This window comes from Carica papaya, chromosome 9, assembly GCF_054855325.1.
Source record: "Carica papaya isolate Zhongbai chromosome 9, ASM5485532v1, whole genome shotgun sequence".
In the NCBI taxonomy this organism is placed as follows: Eukaryota; Viridiplantae; Streptophyta; class Magnoliopsida; order Brassicales; family Caricaceae; genus Carica; species Carica papaya.
Window position 1 is genome coordinate 22,005,208 of NC_142317.1, and position 16,275 is coordinate 22,021,482.

The window sequence follows — 16,275 nt, forward strand, 5'->3', positions numbered from 1 at the left end:
ACGAAATTAAATCGTGATGAAGGGCCTGATAAGCTTGAGGTAAAGGTAATGGTTTAAATCAGTATATTATCTATGATCTTCGAATTGGAGTTTTAAATTATTCTTACTGAGCAAGTGGTGGCTCACTCATTTTTATTAATTCCAGAGTAGGAAGGCTAAGAGCAAGTTCATGGTCAAAGAAGATTCAGAAGAATCCTTTTATGAAATTGGGAAATTTTTTTGTAAAATAGATCTGAAAATTTACTATAAAAACGTTATTAAAGACTTTATGAGCCTCCTTAACTGTAACTTTGCACAAGGGATGTATGGTTGAGTTTTAGATTTTAGTATATTGATGCACTATTTATTAAGTTTTATACGTGTGGTAACACTCATTTCTTATATGAGAAATGGGGTTGTTACAGTAAATCTATTGATTAAGTTATATACATCAATCATAACGCAATACAAATAATCTTTAAGTAAGAATACACACAAAGGTATAGTTTCACTCGAGATTAATTAGGCAATATGTACTAATTGCAATTCAAAACAAGTAACTTTCAAGTGTTAATGCACACGAAAGTATAATCTGACTCGAACTTATGATCTCTTGTAAAAGAAAAAGTGCATCAACTATTAAACTAATTAATTAATTAATTAAGTATACACATATATCAATCAAATATATATATATATATATTCGGCTAATAAATATTTGATTAATTAAATTATTAATTATTTATCTATTAGTTGGATGTCTATGTACTTTTATCCTTATCTATAAGATTATGAGTTCAAATCAGACATACATCTCATGATATATTATTTAACTATTAAAATATATGAATTTTTACAAAAAAAAATTGTACTTGAGAATTTGTATTATTAAATAAATATTATAAGATCAATAATAACACACACAAATACTCCAAATTAAAGAGTTTTGAGTAGTGATGATTAGTTTTAATTATATACCTTGAGGAGGCTCCTTTGATCTTGAAGCAAAGTTCACAAAGCTTAGGAAAATCTGCATCAGATACTTTGTCCCTACAAATTAAGAGAAGAAGACTAAATAATTAAAACCCATTAACTAATCAGACGTGGTTAATAACTACTCAAATCTATATCGAAATATATATTATGTATAAATATAAAGTTTTAGCCATGTCTAAAATGGTGATTTCAGATTCAGCTACAAAGGTGGAGAGTAGATAAAAGAAATAATTAGGACCACAACTAGGTACTCCTTTCATTTCATAAAAGTGATATACCATACCCTTTAACAAAAATCGAATGCAAACCAATCAACAATATCGATATATATACATGATTAGTAAACATATAAGAGAAAAATAGATGAGATGTTAAGCATTAAACCTCTTGTTCTATCGAGTGGATCATGTCGAGGAGCTATGTGCTTCGATCTATTCTATTCGAAACAATTGGAAAATAGAAAAATGGTTTTGCTGAGAGGAGAGTGATTGTTTTTTTTTTCAAATCTACAGTACTCACCGAAGCGGCGGAGAGTTATAATGAGTTTAGTATTTATAACAGATTGCTAATAATCTAGGTCATTTATAGTGATTAATATTTAGGTTATCAATATTGTATGCATTAATGAACTTGCATATTTTTGAATTTTGTATTCTGAGTTTCGATTAATCTTGCTAACAGTTTTATGATAAAAATTATTTTTTAAACAGTAAATTTACGTTATTTGATTCATTGATTTATATGAGATTAAATTATTTATTGAAGTTAAATCATACTTTATTAGTTTACTGAACTATAAATTTAGTCGTATTTCTTTCTAGTATTACATAAGTCAGTAAATAATGTAAGTTAGTATAGTAATATTTAATACAACATTTACTTTTTCCATTTAAAAAAAAACATGGATAAAAACCATTTTGATTAAGCAAGTGAACAAAAAACTAAGACTCATGAACAACTATATATCTTTCGGAAGTCCTTACTACATCTCTGGCAATGTTATATACTATCTGATTACACGTTTACATCCAATTAAGAAGAAGAAAAGTAAAATGTGGAATGAAAGTTACTTTTAAATCCAACTAATAATTAGACAATAAACGACACAATTTTAGCAACTAATAGACATTGTCACTAAAAGTCAGAATGTCACTAACTAAATATACAGCAAATAAAGGAAGCAACTTGTCCATTTTTTTACTTGGAAAAAAAAAATTATTTAACTTTTATATCAGCAAAAAGAAATATGTAAGAAGCTGGAAATAAAATGTTCATCTTTATGTACTCAAACCTAAAGAAAATTTGATCTCCTTTACTATAAGACATCAAAGCTTCTATCTTTTGTATTTGTTGCATCTCATTGCAGTTGCCATCAATCACCTCTCATTATTTACTAAAGCATCAGTTCTCCTAATCAATCGTCAATACTGCATTCTAAACAGTAAATGTACTTCATTTTATTTATTCATTTGTATGAGATTAAGTAATTCATTCAAGTTAAGTTCTACTTTGTTATTTGATTAACCTACAATATTAGTCGTATTTTTTTCTAGTACGATATTAGTTTATATAATGTAAGTCAATACACTAACATCCATTAGAATATTTACTTTTTTTAAAGAAAAAACCATCATCCATTAACTGTAAAAACCATTTTGCTCAAGCAAGTCAACTAAAAACTTAGGCCCATGAATAAATATATATATATATCTTTCAATAGTCCTTAGTACATTTCTAGCTAAGTTATGTACTATTCGATCAAACTTTTAAATCTAAACAAGAAGAAAAGAAACAAAATACAAAATAAAAGCTTAAACATCCTCAAGTAACAACCCAAACTTTAGAAAATATTCATCAAGTATAAAATTTGTACTTGGTACCTTTAAAAATGGTCCTATTACAGCTAAAAATTAGACAATAGACGATATAATTTTAGCAGTTCATTTAGACTATCACAAAAGTTAAAACGTTGCTAGGTAATATGCAATAAATGGAGGAACTCATGTGTCCATTTTGTGCCCACCCTATCTATTTCTTTACTTGAAAAAAGAAGTTGTTAACTTTTGTATCAACAAAAAAGAGTATAAAAAAAATAAATAAATAAAATAGTTCATCTTTCTCTTAAAACCTAAAGAAAATGTGATCTACTTTTTGCAAGATACTAAAGCTTTTATTTTTGTGTTGGTTGCATTTCATTGTAGTCACCATCAATTGCCTCTCATTATTCACTAAAGTGTCAGTTCTCATAATTTGTCATCAAATACTACATTTTAAACAATAAATATACATCATTCGATTCACTTATTTATTATAATATTAAATAATTAATTCAAATTAGGTTATGTTTTATTATTTGATTGAACTATAAATTTAGTAGTATCTGTTTTTAATACTGAATCAACTTATACAATGGAAGTCAATACAATAGCATTCAATATAACATTATTTCTTTTAGGATAAAATCATTATTCATTAACAATAAAAGCCATCATGCTCAAGTAAATGAGCAAGACCATCATGCTCAAGTAAGTTAAGCAAAAACTAAGGAGGTTTATGAACAATGATCTATCTTTTAAAAGTTTTTACTCATCTCTAGCTAAGCTATGTTGTAATAATCCGCTTTCTCTGTTGAGAAAGGAACACTATTCCACACACATAACCTGATAAATTTACACAGCAATAAGTAAAAAATTAAGATTCAATCATCCTTATACGGAATTACAAATTATGAGGCTTATAAAATTCTTTACACTACATGACTATAATATAATTAAACTAACTTTACAAGACGAACTTTCACTGTCACTAAAGGTTCTATAAAGTCTTCCTTCGAGTTTCCAATTGCGCAGATTGTCAGCCACCTAGACTCCTCAGCTTGTCGCAAGGATAGTCGCGCACCATCACAGACCACCTTGAGTAGGTCAATGGCACCGCGACCCTCTTAATGTCTCATTTTCTCTTCTCACATAACTCTCTTTCTCTCTCTATACACAGATCTCTCTCTCCTCAAGCACAGGATCTCCATCCCACAGAACGAACGTAACACCTGCCTATCACTATGGTAAAATGATCTGAAAACTCTATTTATTTGGGTTGTTGGTCACTTTAAACTTAAATTAATTTACGTTATTTAACATTTCTCAAGATTCATGATTGATCTATTTTTATTTTATTTTATTATTTTTATTTTATCTTAAAATATTTTAAAATATTTTATTTTATTTCAAAGATAAAATTTAGAAAAAAATCAGGAAACAGAAAAAAATATGCTTGCAGTATAAATCCCGCGAGAAAGTAGTTTGTCAGTGTGGGTGCTGGGCACTGTGCTCACAAACATGCTTGCACAGAGGCCACAGAGCATGTGTAAAACACACACGACCCATCCGCATGCCCGCACGCACAGGACGTGCGCACAGCGCACACGTCCCCTCCGCCCGCACGCATGCACGGGACGTGCGCACAATGCACAATTCCCATCCTTGCACATAGCATGGAGTCAGGACCTACGTGCGTGTCCTATCGCTCACAAGCAGGTCATCTGGGTATCACTTTGTGCACAGACTAGAGCCACACACTGTGCGCTAGCGTTTTACGCAGCAGTCCTGCGCGAACAGGCCCTATGCGCCTGGGGCCTATGCATAGTTGGCCTGCGCACGCAACAGTGGGCCTGTGCACCTACAAGCTAGCCTGCAGTGTTGTTACCTTGGGCGACGTGCCACCGCGATCGATGGAGGAAATTTTCCTCCCTCACTTTTCATGCCAAGAATCTTTTTCTCCTCTCTCTTTACCAGATTTTGCCACTTGGCACGAATCAAGATGTTCTAAAATTCTATAAATTGCCCTTCCCCTTCCCTTCCTCTCCACACTTCCATTTGTTCCATTTTTTAAAGGTTTAGAGAGAGAAAGAGAGATAGTAAAATAGTGAGAGAAGAAGAGAAAGGAAGGAAAATGGTGAGGAAAAAAATATTAAAGTTTTGATAAGGAACCTAGTAGTACTTTCTACATCTTAAGGAGTCTTTTTAAATAAGAAAATTTAATCTGATTAATATTTTGCCTGTTTTGTATGCCTTTGTGTTCAAATGAGTCAAATTATTTTGGTTTTCAAGCATGCTTTGTGAATTACAGAGACTTGATGAATTTGCTTGTAATATATGTAATATGTAGTCTGTAATAGCAAAAGTAAAATGAAAAGAAAAAGAGAAAAGTGGAATGAAACCTATATTTTCTGAAGTATATCTGTATTGACATGTATATTATATCAAGTGTCTCGTTAGGATTTTTATCTCTGAGGGGTATTTTTTCCCCTTGCCCTTCGGGGTATCTGTTTCCCCTTATCCTATCTAGTCTTGAAAGACATATTAGAGTAGGTGGTATAGGCTGACCAAGACTTCTAATTTCTTGCTTATTCGAACCACAGGCTCCACCAGTAAGTTAACCTGCCTATATGTAGATGAGATTGTTCGACTTCATGGAGTTCCCTTATTTATTGTATCCAACCGCAATCCTCGGTTCACCGCTCACTTTTGGGATAGCTTCCAAAAACCTTTGAGTTTGGGTTATACTTCAGCATTGCTTATCATGCCCAGACGGATGGTCAGTCTAAGCGTACAATCTAGACATTGGAAGACATGTTACGTGCTTGCGTTCTCAACTTTTGTGATCACTGGTATAAGTATCTTCCTTTTTGTGATTTCACTTATAATAATAGTTATCATTACAGCATCGGTATGGCCCCATATGAAGCTTTGTATGGAAGGCCTTGTCATTCCCCTACTTGCTGGAGTGAAATCAGGAACCAGTGCCACTTATGACCAAATTTCTTTCAGGAGACCATAGAGAAGATCGCAATCATCTGCAAGAATTTGGCAACTACCCAAAGAAGGCAAGAAAGCTATTCATATAATCATAGGTAACCCTTAGAGTTTACCATAGGAGATCAAGTTTTCCTAAAAGTCTACCCCTACAAAGACAATATGCGGTTAGGAAAGAGAGAGAAATTGAGCCCTCGTTATGTGGGACCTTTTTTGATTTTCAAGTGTATTGAACCCGTGGCTTATCGCTCACCTTATCCAGGGAGTTTGAGGGTTTACATGATGTCTTTCATGTCTCGATGCTCAAGAAGTACCACCCTGATCTTTCTCATGTTATTCCTCGCGATGAGGTATAGTTACAGGCCAATATGACCTATTAGGAGGTTCATGTGAAAATTCTTCGGTGCACTAATAAGGTCTTACGTAACAAGATGATTCTCATGCTAAAGGTACATTGATAGCATCACACCTCAGAAGAAGGGACATGAGAGTTGGAGGACAAAATGAGGAAAAAGTATCAAGACTTATGCGAGACAAATTTAGGAACCAAATTTTTTTAGGTGGGAGGGATGTAACACTCCGCCTATCACTGTGCCAAAATGATTTGAAAACTCTATTTATTTGGGCTGTTGGCTGCTGTAAACTTAAATTAATTTACACTGTTTAACATTTTTCGAGATTCGTGATCTTAATTTATTTTATTATTTTCATTTTTATTTTATCTTAAAATATTTTAAATTATTTTATTTTATTTCAAAGAAAAAATTTAGAAAAAAATCAAAAAATAGCAAAACGGGAGAAAACCTACTTGCGGGGAAAAATCACCCAAGAAAGCAGTTTGCTCGCGTGGGTGCTGAGCACTGTGCGCGCATACATGCTGCACAGTGGTTACAGGGCATGCACACAGCGCGCACATCTAATCTGCACGCCAGCATACACGAGGCGTGCATGCAGCGCGCACGTCCCCTCCGTACGCACGCACGCACAGGACGTGCGCACAGTGAGCACTTGATGAATTTGCATGTAATATATGTAATATGTTGTCCGTAACAGCAAAAGTAAAAAGAAAAGAAATAGAGAAAAGCGGAATGAAGCCTGTATGGTCCAAAGTATATATGTATTGACATACATATTGCATCAAGTGTCTCGTTAGGCTTTTTATCTCTAAGAGGTATCTGTTTCCCTTACCCTTCGGGGTATCTGTTTCCCCCTCCCCTATCTAGTCTGGAAAGATATAAGAGAACTGCTCCTAGTGGATGATGATATGCCCTCTGACAAGAATGGTACACACTATCTGTAGGGGTAACCCTTGCCTAAGTAATGTCGTGACATAGATATCTATTAGGACTACTATAGTTGGTATGACTGTGGTCATACATCGTACCATGGTTTGGCCAGTCGGAAGTGGGTCTTAGCAAATTACTGTATCTGTATCTGATCTGGTCATTCGACTTGGGCAGTTGGAAATCTGTATCTACCCTCAGAAATGGAAGTTTGTAACGATTTCACGAAGCATGACATGAAATATCTGTGCATTTCATGATTTATTATTTTCTCTATTATTTGGCATGATATATGTATATTTGATTTTATGTGCTAACGTGCTATTTTGATATTCAAATAAATTATTTTTCCTAATGATTAGCTAGGTAAACGAGGAAGCTAAATGGTAAGATGAAATAATAAACTTTTGTAATCTTACGATATTAATTTAATACTATTTTCCTTACTGAGCATTTGTTACTCACTCTTTCCATCCTCCCCCCCCTGCCGAGATGAGGAAGAAAATGGGAAATCGCAGTTAGACCTACCCTTGGAAGTCTATGAGGATCCGGTGAATCCACAAGTCTAAGTGCATAACTGTACCCACACTCTGATAAATTTTAGTAGCATAGTGAAAGAAGTAGCCCTTATGTTTTGTATTTTATTGCCACTTCTGGCCTCACTGATGTATGTATTTTGAACATTATGTATATTTATAAGGGATTTGTTAAGGTTTGATTCTGCTGCATAAATATTATTGTGGACTTGTTATTTTAAATCTGTATCTGATACCCATTTGCCTTAATTGGCACATGGGATGTCACAACTCCGTTTTGTGGCGAAGAAGGGGAGCCCTACACGCCTATTTTTCCTTCTTTTACAGCATGCAGGTGTGATCTTCTTCTCATCCTTCTTTGGCTTCCAGAGGCATGCACACCTTTAGTTGCCATCTCTTTTTTTTTCCTTTTTAATTAAAACGGTGTCATTTTGTCCCTTTCTTTTCTTAATGCCCAAGTTTGGGCTGGGTTCCGTTTCCTGAGTCGGGGTGTTACATATGTATTATTCTTATTATACTTTTGAATCCAACTAAGAAAGGAAACAAAAAGCAAAATGAAAGCTTAAACATCCTCAAGTATAAACCTAAACTCAGATAAATATTCATGAAGTATAAAATCTATACCTGGTATAAAATTTACCGTATAACTAAGTAAAACAAAATCTATACTAAATTATATTTTAGGACAAAAAATTTGTATGTTAGTGCAACATAACATTAAGAAAAAAAAAAGACTAAAACCTTAAGATTTAGTTGTAACACCATAGGTTTAGAGCTTTATTAAGACCTAATACATACTCAAAACCTCATAGTTGTCTTAAGATAGGCCTAGAACACGAGAAAAATTTTAAAACCCTACACAAGCTTTTGGCAAAGCTATCTTGTAAGCTCATAGGTATCACAAAATAGCTCTAGAAGCCAAAAATTTCCTTATCCTCTATTAACCTTGAACCTTAGCATTGTTTATCCCAAATTAGGTAAGTAGTAATGAAGCACTACATAAGGACCCCTGAGTTTCCCTGCTTGATATTTTTAGTACTATCAATTTTATCCAAGTAACACCTTAAAAAGAGTATTACTGCCTCTTATACCACATATTCGAGAAATTAATATTACTTTTAGATGGTTAAGTAAAGTCATTAATTGAGAACAATTGAAAATGCTTTATCATTTGTTAGACAAAAAGATCTAGTAAATCCTTAATTATATATTTTTATACATATTGAACCTTTCAACATGAATTTCATTAAAATTTCTTGCCCCAATGTATAAATTACTTAAATCTCACTTCTGTTTAGTTATTAAAATTCAGTATACATAAAAAAATATATATCATGTAAATTAAAGGATAAATGTCTTGCTTCCTAGTAATACTCTATTGAACTCTCTATAGTACTATCAAATGTAGCAAACTCCTTACAAGATATAGGAGAAGGAACAAATGGTGATTTTATACATCTCAAAAGTGCCCAAGTAAGCCCATCAAAAAGTTGGTGTCGTTTGATTGTTGTTGCACCCATTGTTGACCCATTTTCTTGGTGGGTCCTTGATTAATAGTTGTGTGATCAAATCCTTTACTAGCTCTGAAACCATGGTTTATTTGGGAAACTCAACTGCTCGAGCCACAATATTCACCAGGGGCAACAACTTGTCAACTCCCTTATATGGCGTCATCCCATATAATATTTCGAATATCAATACCCCTAGTGTCCACCAATCAACCGTGTTTCTATGCCCTTCACCATACATAAACTATGGTGCTAAGTACTTATGGGTTTCAACAAAAGACATTGATTGGACATTGATTGGCTTTGTGATGATTTCCACAGCCATGTGATGTGTTGACTTTTTTTTTAAGGTGTAAGCAGGGCGCTACTGCAGGTGTGATACAATTGGGTAAAATTCATGATGAATTAAATTCTTCTGCTTGTTTTACCATTGATATAATATACACTAATTTTTTAGGCTAAGACGATCTTTGACAAATCACAATTCTTTGGTGGTGGCTTACTACCAATCTATCTAATAATTTTATATTTTATCTCTCAATAAGAACTTAAGTATCTCATTTTTCTAGAACCCAAGAATTTTTAGTATTAGAAAAAATATCCAATTCTTTAATAAACCATTATTTTTTATGAAATAATATCTACATATATTTAAAAGAAAGCCCATATCATATCAATAGTTTATACTAAATCAGTTTTTTTGTTTCATTTAGAGATTTTAGTAAAATTTTCTTAAATAGTAGGATTACGATAATCAAAAAATAAATTCAAGGATACCTCACATTTCTTTTAAATATAGTTTATATGCACATATTTTACAAATATAAATATGCTTACTTAAACAATATGTAGTATTATTGTTAGAGAATTTTTGAGATAGAAAAAAGAATATACATACAGACATATATATATATTGTTTATTGTCCTTTAATTCCAAAGAGTTTTCTTTATCTTCTCTAAAACCTAAATTTCAAACACAAATTTTTAAATCTAATCATCAGCCATCATATAGCAACAAGAACTTTTGATAAGAGCTTCCAATACATGGCCACAACAGAAGTTGAACAAACGACGACTAGTTTGAGAGCCTTATCATCCACCACCTCCAAGCTCAGAGCCTCTGTAGATGCTGCCGCCAGCACTGTAGGGATTTGTGTACCACGTGGAGGAAGATGGCATGTGCATCCAAATTCTATTTAAAAGTGGGGATTAAGCTCAAGCCCTTAATCAAAAAATATGAACATGCAGTCTGGATTTTATATTTAGTCGACATAAAGTCTGAAAGATGAAACTTTCAATCTACATAATCATTAAGCTAAAGTGATGACGAGGAGATTAGGAATGTGCATTTTGCATATAATAAATGCAGGTACAGCACTGTTAGTGTCTAAAGTGAGACCTGTATTAACCAATGTAGACACAAGAGGTGCATTCTACATTTTGGATCTCTTTTACACCTTTTGCAAGTTTTGTGACTTGTCCTTTCTTCATTAGGATAAAAATTTATCCATTAGAAATACATATATGCACATTACTCAGCATAACATGTAGTTGATTAGCACCTCCACCTTTTATTAGTCAAAGCATCATGGTAGAGCCAGTAACCCCTAGTAGTGCAGAGGCGGAAGTGTCAGTCCTTTTTACGCCTTATAAAGGTAATGAACTCACCTCGATGGAACTACTACTTTCCACCAATAAGTCTCGATGTGTTGTTTAGGTTTACAGCCAGCTTGTAGTATTTGATTTTGTACTTCTATATAAATAAAAGATCTTGTAGGTTTTCCTTCAGCTAATAAAAGTTGTGGGACAAACGAAAAATTGAATGATTTTTTACTTCTATACATATAGGAGATCTTGTACATATTCCTTGTACCTATAAAAGTCATGTGAAAAATGACAGATACTCAAACAAGTAACCTAAGTCACAAAGTTATAAAAGTAATCAGTATCTTAATAACGGTTTATTTTGTCACAAAACTGAACATTTTGGAATAATAGACATTGAATTGATAATTGCAACTCTATGCCACCAATCCCATTTACTTAATATTAATTGATAATTTCATCTTTTATATATATATATTTATATACATCCATTTATACATAATGTGAGAAAAATATTGAGGCTAAAATTTAGTTTTAAGTCTAAAAGGTGAGGTGAAAATTAAGAGACAACAAAATGTGAGGAAAAATATGACTGTGAGCTAAGAGGAAGAGAGGACAAATTGATTACATGAATAAAAAAGCTTCCAAAGAGAATGAATTTTTCATTTTTAAGCTCTAATAGACCATCGGGTGGAATAATTATTTTATATATAATTATCTTTTAAAATTTCGTACCAGGTTAGTAATAAGTTAAAGCTAACTCAAAAAATTTACAAATATATCACATTAGTTAAACTTACAAGATCAGTAATAAGTTAAGTTAATATTACAAAGTAAAGTTTGCACCAGTACACAATCATTTTAAAGGCTCACAAGGTGCTAAATGTTGTGATCATGTAAACCTTTAGTTTATAGTTTAAAATGTTATCATTATCGACTTATATTTTTTATATTACACTATATAGGATGTTAAAAGGCATTTTATAATTTTCATTAACCATTAGATCATGTTTCAGATATTATGTTTTAATCGAATTTTATATATTAGTATATAAATATATGATTTAAACTAAAATATTACATTAAAATAACTAAATATATTATTGTAAAGAATTGTAAATTTCTCAAAAGAAACAAACAAATGTATCTCATTAATTAATAAAAACTATGCAATCTATGAAAAGAAACAATGATAATTTAGGGATGAAATTAAATATTAAGCATGTTGATCAAGAATTTATATTTAATAAAAAAAGAATTAATGATCACATCTTTTCATGAAGCCAAGACTTTTGAGCATTAGGAAAAATATTCAATTATATAATAAACTATTATTTCTGAGAAAATAACAAACGCATTTGAAGACAAAAAAAAATCCAATTGCATATTACAAATTTATGCCGAATAAGAATCTTGATATCTTGCAAAAATTTTAATGAAGTTTTCTTATATAATAGTATTATGACAAAATAAAAAAAAAATTCAACTTTAACACACTTTTTTTATATATACCATACGTGTACATAGAAAATGTGAAACACCTATAGTTTTGAATTTAAAAAATTGGCTAATGTTAGAGTGTTCTCTTCCTCGATTGGGTAGCTCCTTCTCTTAATTTCTTTTTATTTTTCTTCTTCTTCTTTGTTTGGGTTGTTCTCATCTGCTTGTGTTATCTTCCTTGGTTCTAACTCTACTAACTATTTTCCACTCCTCAATGCTATAGCATTCACATGCTCTCTTGGGTTGGTCTCTGTGTTGCTTGGCAAAGTTCCTTGAGCACACTCAAAAATCAACTTTGCTGAATGCCCAATTTGGTTCTCTAGACTCTTGATGGAGGCTTCATTACTTTATAGCCTAGTGTCTGTTGCTGTCATGAATTTGGCGAGCATATCCTCTATGTTTGGCCTTTATTCAATGGGGGACAGAGCTAGCGGGGAAGCTTGTGTGTGATTATTTTTGTTGCCCCATGGAAAATTAGGGTGATTCCTCCATCCAGGATTATAAGTATTAGAATAAGGATTCCCTTGTTAAACTTCATAATTCTGAACTTGCACTACTTGTGCTGTCACCTATTCATGCTGTCTATCTTCTTAGTTAAGGCCTCAATTTCTGTAGATAGAGCTGTATAGTTGTCAACACTATGCAAGCTGTAATTATTTCTTGATGAAGATCTCTCCTTCTCCCATTGGTAACTATTATTTTCCATCTTCTTAATCAACTTCTAGGCAGCCTCAAGTGTCTTGTTGTTCAGTGTTCCTCAAGCTGCTATGTCAATCATTATCTTGATGTTGGTTGTGAGACCATTGTAGAATGTCTGTACTTAAAGCAGCATGGGTAGACCATGATGAGGAACTCTCCTTAGCAGATCCCTATAGCGATCCCAAGACTCATACAAAAATTCTCCATCTATTTATGCGAAAGTGGTGATTTCATTCCTCAACCTACCTGTCTTTAAAGGTGGAAAGTACTTGGCTTAAAAAGGTGGAGTGATACCCTCCTAAGTAGTGGTAGAACCAGCTGGTAACGAATTCAACCAAGCCTTAGATCTATCCTTCAATGATAAAGAGAAAAGTCTCAATCTGATTGCATCATTACTCATTCCATTATGCTTGAAAGTATCACAGATTTCTAGAAAATTGGCAATGTGCTCATTAGGATCTTCAGCTGGGAACCCAAAAAATTTTACACTTTGCTAAATCATCTGGATGATGGCTAGCTTAATCTCAAAGTTGCTAGCTTTTACAGCTGACCATGTGACACTCGGTTCAATTCCAATAAGAGTATAATAGAATAATCCATCATTGTGTGCTCTCTTCGCCCTTCTAGTTCGTCAACCATTGTTGTTGTTCCTCTTCTCAACAAATTTCTGACACGAGATGGGAGAAGTCTACTTCTTGCTTGTGCTCTCAGTCTGTGGCAAGTCCTCTCGATTTATGTATCAAAAATTAATGGTTCTTTGTTTCTTCTTGTCATGCACTATAGAACCCCTTGTAAATAGCTATAAAAAAAAAAAAGTAAAAATACTAAATTAATAAAAAATAGCCAACTTTAATATTGCTAGTATTAGTCCCCAGCAATAGAGCCAAAACTTTGTTGTTATATGAACTCACCTAGCAAGTGCACTAGTTCGAACACGTACTATAGCAATAAATTTGAATATCGTCCCACGAGGACTAATATAATAATTACTAGAATCACAACTAATTGATATTATTTGGCCAATGACTAAGAGAATGAGTATAAACTAAAACTTAACAACAACAAAAAAAACAATGAATTAAGATTAATAAACAATCAAGATATAATAACGGTTAAGATCTTAGAATCCACCCTAAGTTCAACTATGAATTTCCTAAATTCAATCTACAACTAGAACTTTCGCCCAATTTCGTTCAATCATGTAGTAATCTCTTCTCAATTAACAATCAAGATATAATAAAAGTCAAGATCTTAGAATCCACCCTAAGTTCAACTATGAATTTCCTTAATTCAATCTACAATTAGAACTTTTTCCCAATTTCATTCAATCATGTAGTAATCTCTTTCTAAAGATCAATTACCTTACCTACTTCATTGTAACACACATATCTCTATGGGTTAGTATGAATCAGTGCATTAACATTCAATCATCAAATATATGGATCATGCCTAATATCTCTACTCACATTCAATCTATTGTGCTAACTTGCTATTCTAATGAACAATCAATCTCTCAATCCAATCATTCATCATAAATCAATAAATAGGTGATCAATCTATTTATGCATTAAGCCACAAGATAACACATAGGGATTGGGGAAAAAGCTTTTCATAGATTAAATAAGAAAATCACAAAGTATCCCTTAGGGTTTCATCAAAGATCCCAACAGAAGAGTTTAGTTACACATCCTAATGAAAATTACAAGAATGAAATCTAAAAGAAATGTGAAAAGAATGACCGACAAAAAAAAGTTCTTGATGTCTGCAGTTGTCTTCCCTCCTCTCCTCCTCTAGTCTCCCCTTTTCTTTTTCAAATCCTCTCTTTTTTATATCGTTCAAAACCTAATTTTCTAATCTGGCACATCCCACGACCATGTCGAATTGACACACGGCTGTGTCTTCCTCGAAATTATGTCAATTTTTAGCTTTTAGACATGACACGACCGTGTCTCCTAGGCTCACAGCTGTGTCTCTTTTGTCAAACAAAATAGAAACGCTGCCTTCTTAACACATGGCTGTGTGTTAACCCAGTATAGGGCACATGGTCGTGTCTTTCAGGAACATGGCCATTTCTCACTCTTCCTAAGAAATAAAAATGTTGGCTCCATAACACATAGTTGTGTGTTATGGCCATCTCTCCCACATCTTCATGTTTCAAACCTTTTTCGCCCAAATCTTGTTCCAACCCATTCTAATTTGCTTCTAAGTTCTAAAATCATTCTTGAAAAGTGCTAAAGATAATCCAACAACATATCTGGTAAAAATCGATCAAAATCAACTCAAATAAAATAGAAACATATCTATAAAATTCAATTATATCAATTATCTTTCCACTCAAAGGGTTATAGAGCCTATATGCTTTATATTGAGAGCAATAACCAACAAAGATTCATTTCACAGATTTTTCATCAAGTTTGTTGTGATTATGTGAATCTATCAAGGAATAGGCAATACAACCAAAGATTTTTAAGTGGCTTACCTAAGGTCTCCTACCACTCAAAGATTCATATGGTGTTTGGTTGAGAACAGCCCTTGTAGGAGATAAATTCAATAGATAGATAGCAACGACAACATTTTCAGCCCTTTTTCTTTTCGCAAGCTTTTTTCCATTTCAACAACTGTTAAGTTTTTATGCTCATCCACTTTGTTTTGTTCTAGTGTATGTGGTGCTATCAATTCTCTGTGCAAGTCTTGTTCTTCAAAAAATTGGTTAAATTCATTAGATAGAAACTCCCCTCCTCTATCAGTACGCAATGCCTTTATGCTTCTTTCACTTTGCTTCTCAACGAGTGCCTTGAACTTCTTAAAGATCTCAAACGTTTCAGAGTTGAATTGGAGGAAGTAGACTTAACTCATACGGCTGTAATAGTCTGTAAACAACAAAAAATATTGACTTCCACCAAAAAATTGTGCTTTCATAGGGCCACACAAATCAGTATGTACAAGTTCAACACACTTATATGCCCTTCTAGACTTTCCTATAGCAAATGGTTTTTTACATTGTTTCCCATAAATGCACCATTTATAAAAATTTAAGGACTCAATTTTAGGTAGCCCGAACAACATTTCCTTTTAACTCAATAATTGTAGACCTTTTACATTCAAATGTCCATATCGTAAATGCCACAATTTTGACTCTTTATTTTCTTTAACAATAAGAGCATGGTTTTTAACACTAAAAACCTCAAGTTGGAAAAGCTTATTAAGTTCCATTTAAACACCAACAATAATTCGATCAAATGTTTTATCTCTAATCACACAAGACACATCATCAAACATTATAGAATACCCACTAGCCATAAGCTGCCCAATGCTCAATAGATTTTGTGATAAAGTAGGAATAAAATAGGCATTGTGA